The following is a 25,156-nucleotide window of genomic DNA, read 5'->3' on the forward strand; positions in this document are numbered from 1 at the left end:
GCTCCTGCTTCCAGGTTTCTGCCCTAGTTGAGTTCCTGTCCTGACTTCCTCAGACTATGAACACTAATATGGAAGTATAAGCCAAATAAACCCTTTCCTCCTCAACTTGCTTTTTGGTCCTGGTGTTTTCATTGCAGCCTTAGAACTCTAACACTATAGTTTCTGATTCTCTCTTGCCTCCATCTCCCAGATGCTAGTATTACAGCTAATAACCATACCAAACTTTTACCGGGCAGTGGTGGCGCACGCGTTTCATCCCAGCACTCAGGAGGCAGGCGAATCTCTGTGAGTTTGAGGCCAGACTGGTCTACAGTACAGAGTGAGTCCAGGACAGCCAGGGCTGCACAGAGAAACCCTGTCTCAGAAACAAACAAACAGACAGACAGACAGACAAAAAACGATACCAAACTTTCTAATAATACATTTGGTACTAAAGGAAAGGTGTACAATCTTCAAATCTGCTTTACAGCATAGTTTGAAAGAAAGGTCAATATTAGGGAGTCTAATAATGCAATTTATAGCCACATTTTGGAGAGAGAAATGAGGAGCCTGAGTTCCCCATCCTTTTATGCTTAGGTATGTACCCCTTAATCATCTCCTGCAACTGGGCTAGCCCACACAGATAGCATAGACTTACTTTCTGTTGCAGAGTTTGGAGGCATTAGCACCAAATGGGAATGAGCACAGAAAAGTGCAACAGGGTGACAACAAATGCAAGTGGAAAGATTTATAACTCTGTGGTTTTCTCTCCCATGCAATGGCATGGGTGACAGTCCATGTATTTCTGCCAGGTGGCATGGTGACTGATAGAATAGAAAGTCTTCTGTATCTCTAGCGTATAAAAGATTTGGTTTTGTTTGTTTGTTTTGTGTGTGTGGGTGTTTTGTCTGCATACCAGAAGAGAGTATTGGATCCCATAGAACCACAATTATAGATGTCGGTGAGCCACCATGTGGTTGCTGGGAATTGAACTCAAGATCTCTGAAAAAACAGCCAGTACTCTTAACTCTGAGCCATCTCTCCAGCCTCTGTATCTCTAGCTTTCAAGCCTACCCTGACCAAGAAAGTAGGGGGTGGGCGGAAGAAGGCATCATTTGGAGTACGCTCAGCTCTCTCCCCCCAACCCAATGACAAGAGAGTCAGGACAGCAGAGAATCCAGAGATGTACTGAAAAGCAAAGACCAGTTGCCATAAAAGATCTGCAAGTATACCTCAGAATCAAAAGCCCTTCTAAGGAAAAAAGTCCTTCTAGGCTGTGGCAAGGGACACCAAGCAAGAGGATAGTGACTAAGTTGGATCAAGGGAGGTAAACCATTCCCTGGCTCTGCCTTTACATGCATGCAAAGCTGTGAGAAGAGATTTGACGCTCAGCAGATGAAGGAGGCACTATGATTGTCTGTGCTTTAAGACAAAAGAAATAACAGCATACATGTATGCTTATGGGGATGATCTAGGAAGAAGAGAAAAATGAATGCCTCAAATGCCTGTTGCCAAAATATTAAAAAATTTTTAAAATGAAGGCATGGTGATGATGCACACTTTAATCCTAGAACATGGGAGGCAGAAGCACATGGGACTCTGTGAGTGCACAGCTATTCTACCCTACATGGCAAGTTCCAGTTCAGTTGGGCAACAAAGTGAGATCCAGTCTCAACGATCAATCACAACAACCACCACCAGAAACTATGGCACTGAATGGAGTGGGTCATTAACAAGGACAGGAATTCACCTTGTTCTGGGGTTTGGAATGGAAGAGACAGGAAACTTCAGCGTTGGGATCAACAGGGACAAAGAACAGGATGATATCATGCATGCCTGCTAAGAAAAGCTTCCATGGAAAGCCTGGAGTACCCCCAAGCTTTCCAAAGGCCACTTTGGAGAAAATGCAAAGAAGAACTTTGTTTTAGTTCTTTAAAAAAGAATGTTTCCAAAAGAGGAAATCAAATTGAGCACAGAAGCACGTTTCATGTTCAATGCTTTTAACACAGGGGCGATAACATAGACAAGTTTATAATTCATTCACTCAAAAAGTACCATTTGATCTAATATGCTGGGCACTGTCACATACTGGAGAAGCCAAGTTGAGCAAGTCACACATTATGCCACTCCCAGTCTTGTGGGTGGCAGGGGAAGTGGGCAGATGGATAATCAGATAATTGTAGTCGATGAGACAAGTGTTATAATTTTTTTTAAAGGCGTTAAAGGCACACATAAGAGAAAGACTGCTGCTGGATGAGGTGTAGGATGGCTCCAGGAAGAAGTGATGACTACATTAAGACTAAAGCAGCCAAGAGAGAGAAACATGCACAAAGAGGCAAAGAAGGAAAAGACAGGAACCTATCCATAAGTAGTTCAGCAGGATTGGAAGGAGAAAGAAGCGTTACATAATAATTTGAGAAGGCTATAAAACAGTGTTAATGCTAAGTCATACAAGATTACCATCCTGAGTTTCCTTAGGTTTTAAAATGTCTATCTGAGAGCTATGATTGTGCAAAAGCCAAAACAATGTGTTCTAGGAGTTGTTTCCTAAGTAAGTAGGTCAAAGACCAAGGTTCAACGCATAACAGAGAAGAAAAAGCTTCTGTACAGCAAAGGAAATGACAAAATGAAATGGCAACTGTGAAAAGGAGCCTTGGTGGGTGGAGATTCAAGCCACACTTCTGATTAGATTGGGTTTGGTGGGTTTTTGTTGGGTTTTGTTTTGTTTTCAAGACAAGGTTTCTCTGTGTAGCCTTGACTGTCCTGAAATTCACTCTGTAGACCAGGCTGGCCTCAAACTCAGGGATCTGTATGCCTCTGCCTCCTGAGTGCTGGGACTAAAGGTGTGCACCATCATGCTCAGCTGAATAGATTTAACTTCTAAAATTTATAAAGAACTTTCAGTACTGGAAAGATAATTCATTGTTTAAGAGCGCATGCTGATCTAGCGATCTAGCAGAAGACCCAGATCTCATTTCCAGTGCCCACACCTGTTCCATCTAGTAACCCTAGCTCCAGGGCCTCTCCAGATAGTCCTCTTTTGGCTTTCAAGGGCACCTGCACTCAAGTACACAACCCCCAACATACATACACATAATTAAAAATAAATCAATATTTTAAATGAATAAAGAATTTAAATGGAATGTTTACTACTCAGTAGCAGGGCAACAAATAACACCACTTAAGCTGGATGGTTTGTGGCATCATTTTAATCCCAGCACTCAGGAAACAGAGATAGGGGGAGCTCTGTGAATTCAAGGCCAATTTGGTCTACAGAGTGAGTTCCAAGCCTTTCAGAACTACATGGTGAGACTGTCTCAAGGGGAAAAATAGTGAAGGATCTGAAAAGAAAACATACAAACAGCTAAGATAGATCTCAAAATGTTCACCATCACTAATATTAGGGAAACACAAATTAAAATAGAGGGACATCACTTCACTCCAGTTGGTTTATCTATTATCAAAAAGAGAGAATAATTATTTGTGAGGGTGGAGAAAAGGGGGTGCCCTAGTATACTTTGTAGGAAATGTAAACTAGTATGACCACTATGAAGTTAAACCTATAATATATGACCCAGAAATTCCTTTTGTGGATATACACCAAAAGAAGACAAAAATCAACATTTTGTAAAGATTTCTGCACTGCCATTTATGTTTATTCTAGAATTATTTGTTTAGCCATAAACAAATGGTTAAAGAAAATGTGGTGCTTCTACGCAACAGAATGCCACTCAGTCATAAAAAAAGAAAGGATTATAGCATTTATCAGGTGTATTTGGAAAATATGCCAGGCAAAATAGCCAGACACAAAGAAATGGTAACCATTTCACTACCATAATATGTTATGAAACTAAAATATACATAATAACATTTATTTTAAAAGGCAAAGAACATGATAGGAAGGTGATCTGGGACTCACATGACACTGACGAGATATAACCCAGTCTTCAGTATTCGCAAAGCATGTTCTTTTCATTTGAGATAAGGCTTTGTTGTCTAGGCCAGGCTGGTCTAGAGTTCACCCAGTCTGGTCTCTAACTCATGATACATTCTCTAGGGAAGAGGGGTGGACACTTCAACCTGTTTTTCTGGCTGTGTAACTGACACTTCACCTGTTATAGGTGAATTGTATTGCCATACCCATATTACTGTATTCCCCTTCTCAAAACAGGGGGAATATCACCCTGTTGGGAAACAGAATCTTTACCAAGTTAAAATAAGGCCATTGGGATGGGCTATAATCACATGACTTCAAAAGGAAGTACTAGGCCCCAACTCTGTACAAAAGAAAAACCCTCAAGAGACATGGAGATAAGATAACTACTCAGCCAACAAGAATTCTTCCCCCATATTCCTCAGAAGTAACGGGCTATGCTGGTGCCTTAATTTCAGACTGTAACCTCTCAAACTTGGAATTAATGAAATTCTGTTAAGAAAGTCTTTTTCTGTAGGAGTTGTTCCCCCCAAACATTAGCATATATGTATCGTCTGCTAGCCATATTGGTATACCTGACATGGAGCTTGCTTCCTACCACAAAACAGTTTTTTTTGGTTGTTATTAGTTTTTGTTTTGTTGGTTTTTCAAAACAGGGTTTCTCTACTGGCTGTCCTGGACTTGATTTGTAGACCAGGCTGGCCTTAAATTCACAGCGATCCACCTGTCTCTGCCTCCTGAATGCTGGGATTAAAGGCCTGTGCCACCATGTCCACCCACAAAACAGTTTTAAGAGATTCCCAAACAAATAATGCTGTGTGAAAGGCATACAGTGCAGGGCTGAATACTATAATATACAATGAAACTCCATGATAAAACTCTTAAAAACTATTACAAGGGATTCACAAAATCTATTAGAACTCAACATAAGATATTTTGTTGTTCAGTATATTTCTTTCCGTAAACCAGCCTTGCCCCAACTACCCAGTTCAAATCACCACTGTCTCCTACATGGGTAATGGAAATAGCCTTTTGCTTTCCCATAGCCACTCTTAACTTCCCACATAAATATATTCTCAACAGAGGATTGATACTTCCTGAAAATCACAAATCTAATCACCTCCACCTTGGTTAGCACATTCCAAAGGGTTAGGGTAATACCGCAGCACAGCTCTTCACTATTTTACCTACCGCCTCCTGATGCCTAGTTCCTTCTTGATCACTGCTTTATTCTCTGGACCGTGTAGGAATGGGCACAAAACAGTTGTTCAAAAATATTATTAAATGATTGAGCTACAAACACGGTGCTATAGACCCAGGTTTTAAATAACACTCTCAAGAGATATGGCTTCTTTATGGGTTATAATGAACTCAATAGCCATGATTTTCTCATCATAAACTTAATTGCTAGGAACAACTAGATACACGTTGTCTCTAACCTGGAACTTAGGCTACCAGGAAAGGTTTAGTTCCAGGCTTTTAACTCAACTAAGACAAATGCTCTATCCAAACATTATAGTACGTGCTTGGCTGTGAGAGTGACTGGATAGTGACTTTAACACCCAGCATAGCTAAGATGTATATTTATTACTCAGTAGGGTGGGACATTGAGGCTGAAGTTGAACCACTCTACTCCTGGACTCAGTCATACTTGCACAATAGAACAAACCTGGCAGGGTTATACGAAGTTTCACTTGTTTGCCTTTAGAACTCACTCTAATAAAATGAAGCGGCCGGTCTGGATCGTATCCATTGTCAAAAGACACTGACATGTCCTGGGAAACATCCTGAAAGTATCTGAGGCTGTAACGAGACGCCTCTGATTTAAACTGCTTTTCTGGCAAGAGTGATTACTGTCCCTTTGTTTCAACGGAATTGGCCCCCTGCCCCTCTGCAGTGGTGAAATCCCTAAGCTATGAAATCATTTCCTTCACATGTGCACAGGATGGGTCAGTAACCTGCCTCCACAACCAGGCACTGCAGCTCAGACTGAGAGGGCAAAACCCACAGCCACCTTGATTTCAAGCTCTAGGGTTTGATCTCTTAGTAGTGTCATTTCAGCGAGAGCAGTTTTGGTTTTGGTTTTCTTACTTAAATGGTTTTTTTAAAAACCTATGTGGGCCTCTTGCTTTCTTGACCCATCGATGTGCTACACACTGTCCTGCCAGGGGTATCTAGAACTCCAGGATTTGTGTGTTTATATGCTGATTGTTCTGATTGCTTACAGACACTGATATCCCTCTGAGTTGCTTTTTAGTGGCTTTATAAGACATCTTTAGGAGATGCCTCAGCTTAGGAGAGAATGAGGAGAAGAACTGTTCCTATGAACCTATCTTCAAATAGCATGTGATCTAGCCCAATATTTCTCACCACTACATATAAAGACAGGTTAACTGGAAGTAGAACTAACTTGGAAACATCTGCAGTTGTAAGTAAAATCTCAGAAACCAAGCTATAGCCAATGAACACCAACTGACATCCATTGCTTTTTGGAAACTTAACCTATGCTGACAAAGATTATATGCTTTATCACAGCAGGAACATTTCCTATCTTGGTCTCTAAAGTCCAGCAGGTATTTTTGGCATAGAAAACATTCTCAGTGCATCACTGCTCATCAAATAGTAGACTGAAATGGGTTTTGCTACACAAGGACAGCATGAAGGATTACTGTGGTGGTACAATTCTGTATATGAGCCTTAGACGTAGCTACAGGAATCGGCATAGTGGTGAGCTGCCCTTATGCACACCTGTATACACAAGTGTGCATGCAGCTGGAGCTACCTACAGTAGCTCTTAACTGGTACCAATGTCCTTTGCTTGTTGTGGGAGTTGCTGATACTAAGGGAACTGGGGTAAGGTTACACTGAACTCATTTTTACAACTCTCTGTGAATTTAATGATTTTAAAATAATGAATGTAAAAAAGAAGATACACCATCCAAAATTATCTTAAAATATGGATTCTATATTACAGAAGAACCCTAAAAGATGAAACAAGTAAAAAAGCATAAAATACAAATGTTGGATTTCAATCCGAAAGCACCAAAACATTATTTTAAATGGAAATTTACTCAATTCTGTAGTGAAAACGTACATATTATATGCCTATTATGGGCTAACCCTTGGGGGGGGGGCAACTGCAGTGCTGACAGCAGTTCAGGGAGCCAAGTTCATAACTACCAGGAGGTTTGAAGTTAAAGAGAATAAAGTTAGAGAGATGGCTGTGGCCAGAGGAAGAAAGACAATAGCTAACAGAATTGATAGGACTTGGTCACCAGTTTCATGTGTGTCACAAGAAAGAGAAAGAGATCCGGGTGGAAGCAGGGGTATCTGGTTTGCATTTGGCAGATACTATTATTATTTAACATGTTATCAAGGGTACAGTGTCTCTTGCTGAACCCAGAGCTTCCTAATTAGTGTAGTCTACCTAAACAGCTTGCTTTGGGGATCCCGTCTCTGCCTCCTGAGTGCTGGGATTACAGGCAGGCCACAGCAACCACCCAGCTGTTACGTGGGTACCAGGATCTGAACTCCAGTTCTCGCACTTGTGTGGCAAGAACTTTATCCACATCCTATCCCCTTCTCTTATTTTTAATTTTCTCATTCATTTGAAGCAAGGCTCCTGAATGCTGAGAATACAAAAGAAGGACATCCGCTATCAACTTCTGGCCTCCACACACATGCACACACACATGCACATGCACTAGCATACATATGTGCACACACCACATACACACACATGAAAATTTTAAATTAAAAATTAAATAAAAACAAGGGGGAACCAGAGGTACTTTAAGAAGACGGTACATTCTTTAAGTTAGTTAATGAGCCTTCAAGATAGCCTAAAAGTACACCAGAAAGGGTTTCAGGCTAGTTGCTCTTGTCCGACCCTGAAGTTCACTGGGAAGCACTGGTATTCAAATGCAGACAAAGCAAGACATCCTCAAAGCCACGTGTTAGAGCACTTTCAGCAACTTCTGCTCTATCACGTAGAACTATCAAAGCTGTTTTCCAAAATTTACTACTATACTTCAAACATTTCTTTCACGTCACCTAAAAAGTTTCCTTTGGACTTAAGACGCAGTGCAGCAAAAGACAGGAAAGAAGAGTAAGGTTTGCTCTTGCCTGATTTACTGACTCTCAAGTTCCCTTTTAGGTCCTTTCTCATTCTTGTGCCTCTGACTCTGATCAAGTTTTCCCTATTCCATTTCTCTTACTCTTGTGCTCCTAATGATACATAGTTAGTAAATTTTGGTTACTGTTTAGGAAACTTAACTACTCAATTACTGACTGCAGTTTGTAAGGCCTCCAAGAATCTTGGATGTGATCCCAGAACATGAAATGAAAGAAAACATTTGGCAACAACTTAGAGGTTTTTAGTAACTTCCAAAGACCTGCTCCTCTACACTGAGCTCCCATTTTCTTTCCAGTGGTTGCACCTTGAATACACTTAGGAAGTTTAGGGATATTTATAAGTTGCATGAGGTATTAAAAAAAAAAAATCACTGAAAAAACAGAATTCTAGTTAATCCTCTGTTTTCTGCTGAGGTTTACTATATTTCCTTGCCAAAAGGGGTCAGAGGATCCAAGAGCAGAAGGTTGGGAATTTCCAGGAGCAGGTTGCATTGCTCCTCTCTGTCCTGGCTGACGTCCAGTAGTCCAGGGATTGCTGGTGACCCTTCAGCCTGATGGTCTGTAACCTTCTGCTCCCTTACAGATAGAGCTGGGACTCGTCCCAAGCATAGGATAACTTCCTGTGATTGTGCTGGAGATGATCTGGCCCACAGGATCTACTTCCATGGTATGTCAACAGAGGCAGAGAATCTTGTATCTCTGTAGTGATGTGGGACTTTGGAGGAGGAATCCTGAGACTAAATGTTCAGCAGAAATAAAGTGAGCCAAGAGGGCTGTGTTCAAGCACAGCCACACTACAGGACATGTATTTGATCTTCCTTATGCACTGTTTCTCATTATTTCTTAAGTGGTAGGTAGTCTTAACAGTCGATAAGAGCTGCTCCATAGATGTACAGAGGCTGCAAAGTTGTGTCACCAGTCACCAATATATTGTGTGATCAAGATGCAAAGTAGGTTGGAATGATGAACTAAAGCCAACTCAGGAACAACCTCATTTGAAACTCTGATAAATACTATGATTGAGTCTGTAGTACAATGGAAACACAAAGGAAATAATCAAGCTTGAACGGATTCAAAGATGGATAATACAGAGACTATGGTGACAGAACTGACCTTACCAGAGACACTACCAGTGTGGGAGAGGGTAAGATCCTCTAAACAAAGGTACTTTCAACGGCATGAAATCATAAGAATATGCTTTCTTGTGTGGTACATGTATGTGTGTGAGAGGTTGACACTGGAAGTCTTTCTCAACTGCTCTCCACCGTATATTTTGAGACAGGGTCTTTCACTGAACTTGGAGCTCATAAATTCAGCTAGGCAGAAGCTATAATAAATTAAACAAGCAGTGTTTGTTATTGTTGTTGTTGCTGTTTTTCGAGACAAGGTTTCTCTGTGTAGTCTTGGCTGTCCTGGACTCACCTCTGCCTCCTGAGTGCTGGGATTAAAGGTGTGCGCCACCACGCCCAGTCCTAAACAAGCAGTTTAGAAGCTATTATTTCAAGGTTTGCTTTGGTGCAAGACAGTCCCTGATTTCCACTCTCTTTCCCTGTCCTAGCTTTTTCATCAAGCTCTGGTCTTCTCTGTCTCACTGCCACAGGAAAGATGATTATTCATGACATAGTTAGCTGCTCTCCAGGTTAGACATTTTTTTTAACTAAAATCCTTCAGAAATCTTTCTTATTTTGTCAAATTTGTCTCAATTCTAAGGGAAGATGAGATGTGTAATTAATCTAAGGTTTCTTCCCACAAACTGATGGGATTTTTCTTGATTTTAGATAGTTTTTATTCTTTTCCATGAAACCACAGAGAGAATTTATACAAAGATATATTTAAGAGTCTAGAGTAATTTTATTTTTGCATCTCTCTCAAAAACATCTTTTTAAGTTTCCTCCATCACGTAGTAAGCCAAACAAGAGTATCTTTTTTTTTTTCAAACAAGAGTATCTTGCTTAATTTTGTATTTATCTGATGCCTAATAAAGCTAGATATTATTTCTTAAGTATGGAGTCTTTTCAAAGACATCTGCAAAATGTTAGTCATATGTTTTGCAATTATGTTTATCTGTTTACAATACTTGATAAGTATTATTCCTTATTTGCTACATATGATATGGAAAGGTTTTCATACTTTATTATGCACTTTAAAGTTTATATGACCTTGAGAAAAAAAGTTTATTATATCTATTTCTATATCATCTATATCTATATTTGGGGAGGGGAACCCAGAGTAATGCACACAGGTGTGGGGGAGTTCCATAACTCAAGGAAGAATATGGCTGCTTTCTGCCCTTGTCCCAAAAATCTGCCTGAAGCAAGAATGAGGAGTATGTCATTGGCAGACGAGATTTCAAGACAGCTATTAATTGACTCTGTCCTGTGGTTATTAACGTTCATTCTTACACAGATCTATAACGAAAAGGAGCAAGCTGAGCAAGGAAAGATAAAAATATACAAGAAAAGGAGCACCAAGAAGTATAACGGAGCTAAGTGCCCTGCTCAACATGATAAAACGGTTAAAGAAAATCCTGATGCTAAGTGAAATAAATGGAGTGGTGATTTCAGGGCCAGAATACACCTGGCACTAACTGTGACAAGAACTCTATTTGACCACTTTGCCTTCGTGAGGAGCCTGGTGTCACACAGAGGAAGGCAATGCAGGCTGTCTGGATGAGACCAGATAGGCTGTGGTCATACGGTGGGGGAGGAGGTCCCCTTCTGCCACAGGCCTAGGCGAGGGGAGTGGGGTGAAAGAGGGAGGGGGGATAGGAGGGTACAAGTGAGAGGGTAACAATCAGAATATAATCTAAATAATAAAAGTTAATACATTTTTAAAAATTTAAATGAATACACCTAGCTAAACTTACAGGTTGTGAAAAGGAATGAAAGGAAAGCTTAGGCAGCCAAATGAATGGAACTAGAAAGGATCATCTTGAGTGAGGTAACCCAGACCCAGAAAGACATGCATGGTATATACCCACTTTCAAGTGAATATTAGCCATATAGTACAGGATAACCATACTATAATCCACAGACCCAAAGAAGCTAAGTAACAAGAAGAAAACCATGAAAACCAGAGAGCTGGTGGAAATATATTTGAATGAGAGGGCCAAGTTCCAGCCCCAGCAAGCAGAAGAACTTGGCCACCTCAGCCACATGGCTCTGGCTTTACAAAGACAAAAGAACGGAGTTGTGGAATCTCCCTCTGCGACTAAGGGAGCCCCCGAGGCCAGGCATACACCAGGAGTGTACCTGCATGGAGGCCCAGAGGGGCCACTGTGCGCAGCTGTGAAGGGGAGGCCTGGATTCTGTCAGACATCCCGAGATGCCAGAGCTGTGGGGTACCCGCCAAGGAGAGCTGCAGGCTAGGCCTGGAAAGCTGGAGGAGCTGGAGGTCAGGCACCGAGATGCAGAGTTTGGAGTTGGCCCAGCCGGGTTTTCAGTCTTGCTTTGGTGTCCAGCATTTCCTCCCCTCGCTCCTTTTCCTCCCTTTTGGAATGGTAATGTGACAGTGTATGTTGGGAGTGTGTGATTTGCTTTCTTTTTTAATTTTGATTTTACAAGGGTTAAAGTTAAGAGAGTGCCGTGAGTCTTAGAAGAGACGTTGGACTTTAGACTTTTAACCAGCGTTGGGACTGTTGTACACTATGTGGACTTTTGAAGCTAGAGTGAACGCACTCTGCGCTCTGCTATGGCTACAGGTCTATGGGAGCCAGGGAGCAGAATGCCGTGGCCTGAGTAAGAATGCCCCCACTGGCTCATAGATTTGAATACATGGTTATCAGACTACTTGAGCAGGATTGGGAGGAGGTGTGGCCTTGTTGCAAGAACTGTGTCACTGGGGGTGGGCTTTGAGGTTTCAAAAGCCTAAGCCAGGCCCAGTGTCCCTCTCTTCCTGCTGCCCGTGCATCTGGGTGTAGAACTCTCAGCTGCGTCTCCAGCACCATGTCCGCCTGAGTGCTGCCGCGTTTACACCACGATCATAATGCACTAGGCCTCTAAAAGGATAAGCTAGATCCAATTAAATGCTCGCCTTTATAAGAGCACCCTGCTCATGGTGTCTCTTCACTGCAATAGGACACTAAGACACTACAAGAAAGAAAGGTCAAATCATTTATAGGTAGGCTTAACAGTAGGAACATTAAATTCAGGAGAGGCTGAAAAGATGCATTTTACATTTTGAAAGACCACAATTACCAACCCAGACTGTTATTCTCAGCAAAACTATACATTAAAATTTAAAGTAAAATAAAAGCTTTTCATAATTAAAAAATCATATTAAAGGAATTTGTGACCATTAAGCCTGTAGAGAATACTGGAAAGAATACTAACTATACCTAAGAGGTTACACTAGTTAAACAAAAGCTTATGGTGTTAAGTGCCTACATAAAAAACCTCAGAGAGAACCTAAGTAAACAACTTAATAGTTCACTGTAAGCCCATGGGATTGAAAAAAAACAAAAAACAAAAAAACAAACAAGCAATACCCCAAACAGAAGATGTGGAGAACTATTCAAGATCAGAGCAGAAAGTAATGAACTAGAAATGGGGAAAAAAGCAATACAAAGAGTCAATGAAATGAAGAGTTGGTTCTTTGAAAAGAAACAAGATTGACAAAGAGAGAAGAATCAAATTAATAAAATTGACATAAAAGGGAGCTATTGCAATAGTATCAGAGAAATTCAGAAAATCGTAATAAAATGCCTTAAACACATCTCTTCCACTAAATTAGAAATGGATAAATTTATAGGTGCATATATCTACAATATTAAGCCAAGATGAAGTAAATATTTAAACAATTCCATAACTACCAAAGATATTGAGGCATTATCATTATACCAACTTAAAAAGAAAAAGAATACAACAAAAATAACAACAACAAAACTGGGACCACATGATTTCAGGGCAGAATTTTACCAGAACCTCAAACAACTAACACTAATACCATTCAAATTATTCCATAAAATAGAAAAAGAAAGAAGGCAGTTAAATGTTTTTTATGAAGCCAGGACTATGCTGATACCAAAACTAAATACACACACACACACACATACCACGAGAGAGAGAGACAGAGATAGAAACAGACAGAAAGACAGAGACAGAGAGAATTAAGCCATTCTCCTTACTGAACATAGATGTAAATTTTCTGAATAAAATATTTACAAACCAAATTGAAGATCATTTGTCATAACCAACTTGGCTTTGTTCTAGAGATTCAGGAATATTTCAACATATGTAAATCTATAGATATTACTATCACATAAACAGATGGGAAAATCACATAATTGTCTCTATAGATGCACAGAGTCTCTGACAAAATTCAACATCCCTTCATGATAAAAAAGATTGTGGGCCAGGCGTGGTGGTGCTCGCCTTTAATCCCAGCACTTGGGAGGCAGAGGCCGGTGGATCGCTGTGAGTTCCAGACCAGCTTCGTCTACAAAGTGAGTCCAGGACAGCCAGGGCTAGTACAGAAAGACTTTGTCTCGAAAAACCAAAATAAAATAAAATAAAAGATCATAGAGAGGCTAGGGATGGAGGGAATATATCCCAATACAATAAAAGCAATAAAAAGCATCATTCTAAGTGGAAAAAAGTCAAAGTTTTCCAACTGTATATGGTATGATTCTATACATAAAATAGCTTAAAGACCTAACTAAAAAACTTTTAGATCTGATTAACATTTTCACTAAAACTACAGGATACAAAATTAACATACAAAAATCATCAACCTTCTTAGAAACCAGTAATAAACATTCTGAAAAAAGAAATCATTGAAATAATTTCATTCAGAATGGCCATAATAAAGTAACAAAATACCTGGAATAAACATAACCAAGGAAATGAAGGACTGCTACGATAAAAACATTAAGACACTGAAGAAAGAAATCGAGGAAGACACCAGAAGATGGAAAGACATCTCATGTTCATAGATTGGTAGGATTGCTACTGTGAAAATGGCCATCCTATGAAAAACCATATACAGAATCAATGAAATTCAAGCCAAAATTTCAGGAGCATTATTTACAGATAGAAAAATATCTCAAATTATATATAGATGCACAAAAGAGTAAAGATAGTCAAAGCAATCCTTTGTGGAGGTATCACCAATCCTGTGAGAGGTAGCATACTTGATTTCAAAGTACACTTCACAGCTACAGTAATAAAAACAGCATAGTACTGACACACAAATAGATGCATAGATCAATGGGATAGGATAAAAGACCAAGATATAACTAACTCCATGTAACTATAATTTTACAAAGATGCTATAATGAACATTAGAGAACAAACAGCATCTTCAATAAATGGTACTAGAAAACTTGGATTTTAACATGTGAAAAATGAAATTAGATCTTCATCTCTCATCCTTCACAAAACTGAACTCCAAAAGGACCAAGGACCTCAGTGTAATAATACCCAGTATCCTGAAACTACCAGACAAAAAAATTAGTTGAAGTATGCTTCAACTTAAAGGCCCAGCCAAGTAAAGGCTTTCTGGATAAGACTTTGACAACATAAAAAAATAAGACTAATAATTGAGTAATGGGATCTCATGGAGCTTAAATCTTCTGTAAAGCAAACTGTCAATCAAGGAAGAGGCAGCCAACGGAATGGAAGAATGGTCTTTGCCAGCTATACATTGACAGAGTACTGGGGACTAGAATACACAAAATGCTCAAAAGACTAAACATCAGGAAAACAAACAACATTTTCTAAACATCTATGTTTATATGTATAGATTTGCACTGCACTTAACCTCGGTCATAGAAGTTTCTATTTGTAGTAGGCAAAAGCTAATGTGGAAACTCATAAGCAGTCAAAGTGCTGAGAAGTGGCTGTGAGCACTCAGTCATAGACAGGACAGCTCTATAAACCTGCTTCCCTCACACCTTGGCTCAGCGAACAAGAAAGAGAAGGTGAAAGAATACAAGAATAGGAGCATGGGGAGGAGCTCTTTGAAATGATGTCTTCTGGAAATGACATAGGCATTGTAGACACGAACTCAAAGCAGTTGTGGCTACCTGTGGTAGGCCTACATCAGATCAAGCCAGGTCAATTTCCAGTATGGATGGAGGAAAGCGCCTAAGACTCCATCGGTAGCTGAGGAGTTATAGACCCCAATGGCTGCTGGGGAAAGGAGAGTCTCTGTTCTCCGGTGCTGTGGCAACTGGTGGGTTTCACCTGCCCCATCAGATGGACCTACATGCTTGTGCATATAGGCAGCACTAATTGAATTCAGTGGTTATTTTTTCCAAAAGTGTAATTGGAGGTCTTGGGAGGAGTTGTACGGGTGAAGTAGGGAGGAATGCAACCAAAACACATGGCATAAATGTATGACATTTTCCAACAATAAATAAATACTATTTTTACAAAAGTTGTGTTCTTGAATAGCAAAAAACTGAAGTCTCTCTAAAGCTTTTCTTGTACTATATTCAGAAATGTTCTGCTAAAGATTATATAATTTCATTTTTGCCTTTAAATAAGAAAGCTGTAATCCATTTCTCATATTTATATTAAATTTTCTGAGTCATATACCTTTATTTGAGATCATCTCATTTATATTTACTTTATGATATGGATTGTGATTAGATTTTAAGAGATAAAGATTTTGAAATATATACATTTATGTCAAACAAGGAAGTCTCATTTGGTATGAAAAATGGATTGAGCTTACTCAAAAGGCCCCAAACCACTGTGTGCTTGTCAGCACTGAAAGCCACAGCGTAACAGACTCACTTGTTGTGAAATAGGAAGTCATGACCTGTGCTGATGAACTGAAATAAGGATGCATCTGCAGGCGCGAAAAAGCAGCCTTGCTCTCCCCTGCTGCTCTTTCTGCCTTTTAGAAGGCATAAAAGAAGATAAATTCTCTCTTTTTTTTCCAAGACAGGGTTTCTCTGTCCTGGACTCGCTTTGTAGACCAGGCTAGCCTCTAACTCACAGCAATCCACCTGCCTCTGCTTCCCAAGTCCTGGGATTACAGGTGTGTGCCACCACTCCCGGCTCGAAGATAAATTCTTATCCTTGGAGAAGATAAACACAGTAAACTGTGCTACTCTGATAGAAAATCTTCAGTGAAAGGCTTGCTTAGTACTAAGGTTGCAGATACGAATAAGTGAAACAAATAATCACAATATATCCTGATAGGCATTGTGACAGAGAAGGGCCAAGGGCTTGTGGTGGAGGATAGGAATATGTTTGCCCACATACTTTGTAGGTATTGGGACATTTTTATAAAGCTCTATCTGGAAGAAAAACAATATTTTTCTGGGGTACTGGGTACAACCTACAAGGGAAGGAACCCCGACTTTGGTGTCATCCGCTCTGGGACGTGGTGAGACAACGGCATTGAGCAAATCCATCAGAGCCCCTGTGCTCACAGGCTACCAGACGGGGGGAGGGGAAACCCATAAACAGAAGGGTGCTCCACAAGGGAAGGAAACCAACTTTGATCCCTGTTTCCACTCCAGCACCGCCCTGAGCTCTGGACACAGCACATCTGCGTTCTGCGTTCATCCTTTCAGGGCCTTACAGCACTCTTCAGGCCCGCCTAGCCTGACTGAGTTAGGGGGTACCCCACGAGTTATCTCTGCTTCAGACTATAGAAACATTTTTTAAACTTTCATAGTCAAGTGTTACGTGAATGTCATTATAAAGGGCTAAACAAATCAGAAGAACTATAAAGGAACAGATTTACTAAGAGTAAAAATTATGAGCTGGGCATGGTGGCACACGCCTTTAATCCCAGCACACGGGAGGCAGAGGCAGGCGGATCGTTGTGAGTTCAAGGCCAGCCTGGACTACAGAGGGAGTTCAGGACAGCCACAGCTACACAGAGAGACCCTGTCTCGGAAAAACAAAAACAAAAAACAAAACAAAAAATTATATGATGAGAAACTGCTATGGACAGAGTTGAAATGATAAGTGCACTAGTAATTGTACAGTCTAGTAAGTGAAACATGCAAAGAGCTTCTGTGTCACACCATGATAAATATAAATGATCTATTAGAAAAAGGTCAAAAGACATGACTAAGCATTTCATAGAAAATAAAACTGAATACAATTAAATATTAAGAAATGTTTTATGCCTTCAACCTGCAAACTGTCCTGCATGAAAGATGTACCGGGGCAACGGTGGCACTGAACTTGTGAGAATGGCCAAGCGATGACTGGCCCAACCTGAAGCCCATTCCAGGAGAGGCAGCCCATGCCTGCCATTGCCTGGATGGCCAAGAACCAGGGGCAGGATAGTCCAGAGACCTACGATAGAACCAAACATGACTGGAAAAAAAAAGTCAATGAAATGATTCCTAATAATACTCTGCTGTACTCAGAGATTGGTGCCTAACTCGATAGTCATTAGAGAGGCTTCATCCAGCAACTGATGGGAGCAGATGCAGAGACCCACAGCCAAACACTAGACAGAGCCTGGAGAACCCTACAGAAGAGCAAGAGAAAACATTGTAGGAGTCAGAAGGGTCAAGAACACCATGAGCACACAGACCACAGAATCAACTAAGCAGCGTTCATTGGGACTCACAGAGACTGAAGGAACAAGCATGGACCCTGTATGGATCTGAGTTAGAGCTTCTACATATACCACGTGGTTGTGTGGCTTGGTATTTTTGTGAGGCTGGAGTGGAGGCTGCCTCTGATTCTTTTGCCTGCTCATGGGACCCTTTTCCTCCCACTGGGTATTGTAACTTGTTAGGCCATGTCTGGTGGATATCCCTGGGAGGCCTGCTCTCTTCTAAAGAAAGGGAAATGGAGGAGGAGTGGATCTGGGGGAGAGGGGAGGTTGGGGAGGGCCGGGGAAGAGTGGAAGGAGGGGAAACTGTGGTCAGGAATATAACGCATGAGAGAAGAATAAAAAAATTTCAAGTATTTTGTGGAGCAGGGCAAGGGTGGCGCACACCTTTGATCCCAACAGTCAGGAGGCAGAGGTAGGTGGATTTCTTTGAGTTCGAGGCCAACCTGGTCTACAGAGCAAGTTCCAGGACAGCCAAGGCTACACAGGGAGACCATGTCTCAAAAAAACAAAACAAAAAAATGTTGTATGAAAAAAATCTTTGTCATATTGGCAAAACATTTCTTATATGTACACATGGCTAAGAATGAGAGACGTTGTGTCTATGTAAAGAGTTAAATTCTGGTATGAATAAGGAAAGAACATTATTTCCTTTTATCTTATTCTGTTCTTATATTTTTATGCCTTCAAAATGTCAGTGCTCTTGTATGTAATGAAAGACCCTTGAATTATAGTTTCCTTATCCTAATTGTCAGTCTGAGTGAAATGGATGGTGGTTTGGGGTTTTGGGGTTTTTTGGAGTTTTGTTTTGTTTTGAGACAAGGTTTCAGTGTACATCCCTGGCTGTCCTGGACTCACTCTGTAGACCAGGCTGGCCTCAAAGTCACAGAGATCCGCCTGCCTCTGCCTCCTGAGTGCTGGGATTAAAGGAATGGGCCACCAAACATGGCTAAAGGTGATTTTTTAAAAGCAGACTACTCATAAGATAACTTTCTAAGCTTCTACTGTATCTACGCACTATACCATCTTCTCCCTGGTAGGAATCATCACTGTCTCTCACCCACATCACCGCAATCATCCCTGACCCAGCCTCTCTGTTGCTGTACTAGTCTTTACGGTCCATGCAGCTGCCATCGTGGTCCTGTTATTCTGCTCACAGAATAGTATCGATTTCCTCTCCTAATTAAGGGATGGTGCAGAAAAACTGGAACCAATCACATTTATAGAATACTCACCAAAGCCTTTTAGAGTTGTCCTTCCTCCCAACCCTGCCAGAAAAAAAAAAAATCTGTCCTGCGGAGAAAGCACGTCACGATCCTATTCTTCCATGGTCTAGGGTTCTAAATTCAAAGGAAGAACCATACAGAGGCTTTTCAGGACACTGCCCCATTAAGGGGCTGTCCTCAGGGTCCCAAGGGCCTCTAAGCAGAAATCATTAAAGCATGTGACTGAGGCCCTGAACACACAGCTAACCCACTGGGAATTGTTTTGCTCTCTGCTCATCACTTGACTGTATTTCTTTCTCTGAATCTTGTCACCTAGGTCACTGACATGTTATTTAGTGGAGATGAAATGCCCCCTCTCTCCTCTCCTTTCTCTTTTTGACTTTGAACTATTACCTAATCTTTTCTTTCACTGACTTCACTGATCTTTCCATAAACAGCTAATTTCAGTTTTACCAGAGAGAAAAAGAAACCCTACTTTGGCTGAAGGTTCAAGGACCTTCTAATGCAGCTTATTCTGGGTGGTGCCTGTGTCTTGTCTCACCCTCCTTCTCAGTTCCAGCAGTCAAAGCTTTGCAGGAGGAAGGGGTAACTAGCTACCTTGATAATGCATTCCCTCTTACTCTTTACCTGTGGGCATCTCCCAGAATTTAGGTTCTTTTTTTTTTATCTTACATATTCTATCTTGCTTAGGTTATTCCATATGCAGCCATTATTTCACATGCTCAAAGGCAATCAAAATTCCATTTGGAGCTGAGATCCTTCTCCACATGTTCTCCAGTTATTTCAAACTCATATGCTCTGGCCTGAATACACCCGTCTCACCCAAATCAAGCCTTCTTTCTAACACGCTCCTTTTCCAAGTGCCTACTGTGACATAATCAGTGTCCAAAGTAATTCTGACAGACTGGTGAAAAGAACCAGTGTGTGTGTGTGTGTGTGTGTGTGTGTGTGTGTGTTGATGAGAGAGAGAAACAGAGACAGAGACAGACAGACAGACAGACGAAAGAGAGGAGATTTAACAATGTGACATAAGATACTGTTCCCTGTCTTAAACAAAACATCAATAGCCCAAGGACAGTTTGGAGAATAGATAGCTTAGCAAAAGCACAGAGGAAAACTAAGTTGACAGGAAGCTCAATGTGAGTCAACAGTATGGTGTAGCTGCCAGAACAAAGCTAATGGAATCTCCAGCTGCCTTCTCAAAAGCAAAGTCTTGATTAGGAGTGATTGTCCTGCTCTGCCTGCCCCTGACAGTCTAAGTCTGGGAGAGTTTACTCAGCTCTGGTATCAGTTCAAAGGAGGCAGACAAGGGAGTGAGGAAACTCATAATGGCTGCTGCTCTATCCTAAGGAATAGCTGCATATACTGGAATTATTTAGAACACATAGTTACAGAGCTTTCAAACTAAGAATTCAATGTGATCTGTATCTCCTAAAGAGGTAACAGCAGGACCAATTTCTCATGAACAGAGCTACTCCACAATTATTTGAGAAGGACGTTATTATCACTGCTCTCTTGCCACTGAATATATCCAAATAACAAATGGCTAGGGTAAAAAAAAAAAAATGTGTCCAATACTGGAATCGCTAAAATTCACCCTGGGATAATCCTAATTTTCAGTCTTCCTTCTCCTGTTTCAAAAGCTTATAATCCCTCCCCCATACCCTGTAATAGAGCAATCAACAAGTCTCACTGATTATTTCTCTAAAATCACTCTCATCTTTTCTTTGTGCTACATCCAGATTAACATGTTGGACTAAGGCATCTTGAAAAGGAAACGCTGTCGGAAAAAAAGAAAGAAAGAAAAAAGAAAAGGAAAAATAATAGAAAGAAAGATGCTTTCCAGTTTCATCTCAATTGATCTGATTTCCAGACTGTAATCAGCCATCTGTATAAGTAACATTGTCTTTTGTTTTAGTGACCCCAAATCTGCACCTTTTTATGAATCCCTTTCCTTGTACGTTTTTAGTAAAGAAAAAGTGAACTGCAGTTATAGAAGCAAAAACTGAGAGAAAGTCTTTTCTAGTTTCCCTTACAACTAGAATTCTAATTTTAAGAGCCTTTGCTGATAGCTTTTCCCTAAAGCAGCTGCTCTGAACTTGTGGATCACTACTGCTATGAGCATTGCATATCAGATATCTGCATTACAATTCATAAAAATAGCAAAATACCCAAAATAATTTTATAGTTTGGGGACACCACAGCATGAGGAACTGTATTAAAGGGTCACAGTGCTAGGAAGGTGGAAAACCATTGGTCTAAAGCACAGTTCTACAGACCTGACAGCAGTTCTTAGCTGCCTAAAAAATTACATGTGTGAAATAATATGTGAATTAAGGAAAATGATTCTATAGGTGTAGGGTCCCTTTGTCACTACCACAGAATAATAACGAGATCAGTAGACATTCTTGGACTCTGAGACATCTATTGTTTCCAAAGAAAAAGGACAGTAAGTTCAAAGGCCAAAGCTCTTGGCTCGATGCATGGATTTTTAAAAAATGGACTTTTTATCTCTTATCTTACAATAATATGCTGAAATTGTACAAAAGCAAATTTCAGTGTTTAATATTTCAAGTAGTCAAATTATTCTGCCACATCTTACACGTGAAACAGCGAACATGCTGAAGAAGGCCTGGCGTCCTGAGAACTGGACTAGAGAACCCTGATCTCCTAAAGCCTGAAACTCCTAGATGGCCTCTGCATTGGTAAACAGCCCTTTCTTTCTTCTTTCTCATCCACGCGACTTTGTCTAGGTTGTGTTGGAGCTAGTAGTTATTTATAACTGAATCCACAGCACAGACAAGAGCCATCACTCAGACCATCCCATCGCCTTTCATACAAAAGAAAAGGAACAAGTAGGCAGTAGATTTCTCACCAGCACTCAGACCTGACATGTGGTTTGGGGTGTTTTTTCCTGGCTGTTTAACCTCAAAGTTTGTTCTCCAGCCCTCTCAATACTTCGGTGAACTACTCGACATTGTTTTGATGAGTAACTTCTTGCTGTTGTTTAAACTGGTGAAGATCAGCTTGCTTGCGAAGTAAAGCCCTAACTAGCAAATGCTCGGACCACATCCCTCATCTCTAAGCACGGGGGTAGATTTAATAGTTTTTAAATAAAAAAATGAAAGATTCCAAAACATTCCAGGTTTTGTTTTGTTCTTGTTTTGTTTTTGAGACAGGGTGTCACTGTGTAGCCCTGGCTGTCCTGGACTCACTTTGTAGACCAGGCTGGCCTCAAACTCACAGCTATCCACCTGTCTCTGCCTCCCGAGTGCTGGGATTAATAAAGGTATGTGCCACCACTGCCCAGCTCCAAAATAAATTCTTAAAACATAATTAATTTGAAGGCTGGAGAGATGACTTGGTAGTTTAGAGCACTTGATGGTCTTGCAAAGGACCCAGGTTTGCTTCCCTGCACCTATATGATAGTTGGAAATTACCTGTGACTCCAGCTCCAGAGCATCCAACACCCTTTCCTAGACTCCACAGGTACCTGAACCCATGTAGTATACATCCAGACAAGCAGACAGACACATAAACTAAAAGTAAATTAATGTTAAAAAAAAAAAAAAAATATATATATATATATATATATATATAGCCAGGCATGGTGGCGCACGCCCATAGTCCCAGCACTCAGAGGCAGAGGCAGGCAAATCACAGTGAGTTCGAGGCCAGCCTGGTCTACAGAGTGAGTCCAGGACACAGCCAACGCTACAGAGAGAAGCCTTAGAAAAAGTACCAGCAAACTTAGTTCATGGCAGTGACAATGTCAATAAAAAAAGTAAAACAAAAAAAAATCATAGAAATTGTTTTGGGAAATTACACCTAAAACTGAAAACCAGGATGATATAGGCATGTTTTTAAAATGGCATAGTTTGCCAAAAGTGACTTAGAGTGGCTAAACAGATTAATTTCCATAAAAAAAAAAAAAAGGTAAAGTTGACAAAGCTCTAAACACACAAAAAAACTAGCAGTCCAGTTTTAGAGAAGACTTCTACTAAACTATGGCCAGTTTGTAGTTTTTATAAACTAATATAACATTTATCACAAAATCTTCTAAAGGTTTACAGAAAATAAAACCAAAGATTAATCTCACTTATGAATATAAATATTCAGAACTAAAATTTACTCCCAAAATGTACAAGTAGCTCGGGAAAATGTGATAAAATATTTTGTATGAAAATTGTAATTAAAAGTTTATTTTGATAGTTTTCTTCATATTGACTTGTGTGCATTTTTAAAGTTTATGACCAGCATTTTTCTTTTTTTTTTTTTTTGACCAGCATTTCTCAATTTGGTTGTTTGTAGTTGAGGCCTTTCTCCATTATATCTGCTAACTGATACTTGTTTGACTATAAAAGCTATTGCTTGTGTCTTCAGCTGGGTTTCCTAGAAAATAGAACTTCAGCCAATGTATTGTTGGATACATTGTGAGGATAATGAAAAATAAAAACAAAAAAAAATTTAGATAATCAGTTCGCTACAGCTTTACAAGAAAATCGAGCTAGCCATTAAGTTGTGGAGGATCTACTTGAACAGGCTCTATAAAAACCACTGTCACTCAAAATGTTGTTTTGCAACAAGGAAGGAAGAAAAAAATATCTGCCATTTCCCTTAGGGCTCTCATCACTGGGGAAGCCAGGTCTCACTTGCTGTATCAAGGACAGCAGGAGGAGTAAGCAAAGCTTTTGAGGATTTATTTGGGGTAGGATAGGGCATATGTATTGTTGTGGCTTCTGCCATGAGATGTGGCAGAAGCTATGTCAGAGGCCAGCCTTTAGTCAGGATAGAAGGGACTGTCGCTTTGATAGGTCTGCTACCCATGTTTTCCTACTATGGAGGATATTGGCTTTAGGGCCAAGAAAAGAAGCATTTTTCCCCATTAGTGAAGCATTTTACTGATTAAAAATATTTCAGCATTTCTAGAGATGATCATCTGATTTTCCCCCCATTTTAAAGCAATGATTCTTTTCATAGATTATTAAATCCCGAGCTACTTGTACATTTTGGGAGTAAATTTTAGAACTTTCTTTGCTGTGCTGGAACTCAATCTGTAGATCAAGGTGGCCTTAAATTGACAGAGATCCACCTGCCTTTGCCTCTCAAGTGCTAAGTGCTAAGATTAAAGATGTGAGCCACCATCACCTGGCAAGAGACACTGTCTTAAAAAATAAGGTTGGGGGTAATTAATGACACCCAATGTTGACCTCTGGCCTCTACACACGAATATAGACACACACGCACGCACACACACACGCACACCCCACATACATACATACATACATACATACATACAATTCTAGATACTATAAAAGAAAATATTGGCAACTTTTATTAAGATACAATTTGCGGAAGCATGCGTACACACTCAAAACAATTTAAGAAGTCGAAATGTGCCAGTGAGAAGGCCCAGCATTTGCCACCAAAGCTGATGATCTGAATTTAATCTCTAGGACTCATATGTTAGAAGAACCAATTCCTATCCCCTTGTCTCTATACTATGTCCATGGTGTACCCCCGTCTTAATAAATAAATGTAATAAAAATTTACAGTAAAAATAAAAAAAGACAAGTGGAGAAAATCTATGTACAATGCTTCTCTTTTTCTCCAAAATAGAGACCAAAACATGGAGGAACAGGACACAGGAAATGGTAAATAAACATATCAAGAAATGTTGAGAAATCATTTGGCAAGCTGAGGGCAAAGCTATAGTAAGCAACTTTGTTGTGACCTTACTCCAAGAGAGAACCTCTTTATAGAAAAGGTTCTGTGGCATTTGAGTTCCTGTAGAGATTGCAGCCAGGCACTGCGTGACCTCTCTGTTGCTTACTGAGCTATAGGTATTTATTACTGTTTCACTCCAAAGCCCCCATAAGCACAGTTAACATACACAAGTATGTAGAGCTGAACTCTGCAGAGCATTTAACAGGAGCTCCAGCCTGTATGGGGTAACCCTCAGTGCACATCTTTGCAGTGCCTCAGTGCACTGGAATGAAGAATCACTGCTCCTCCTTAGGTAGCAAGGCTCATTCCCCTGCCCCCAATTTAACACTCACAGCACTGACATTTCTAAGTGCAGTATACTGTAACTGACTTAGGTTTTTTTTGCATCATTTCTGTATTAAATTTTTATAAGTTGTTTCACAAGCCTATTGAGTGTTTTTAAACTAAATTACATGACTTGAATGAACATTCTGTTCCAGTGAAAGTCACATACAAAGCCATAGGATTCCTTATTATACACCAGCCACTGACACCTTAAACACATAGTTACCATAACAGTAAGAGCATATAAATCAACCCATGATGCTTTTGTGGAGAAAGGTGTTCACGTTGAGCGGCCACCAAC

At 40.3% G+C, this 25,156-nt stretch overlaps 1 protein-coding gene across 1 annotated transcript in view; it reads right to left on the minus strand.

Moving 5' to 3' along the window:
* Gab3 (GRB2 associated binding protein 3) overlaps positions 1 to 25,156 on the minus strand; it is a 70,069-nt gene that overhangs the window by 26,573 nt on the left and 18,340 nt on the right. The window lies entirely within an intron of this gene.

Source organism: Acomys russatus, chromosome X (assembly GCF_903995435.1).
Source record: "Acomys russatus chromosome X, mAcoRus1.1, whole genome shotgun sequence".
Taxonomy (NCBI): Eukaryota; Metazoa; Chordata; class Mammalia; order Rodentia; family Muridae; genus Acomys; species Acomys russatus.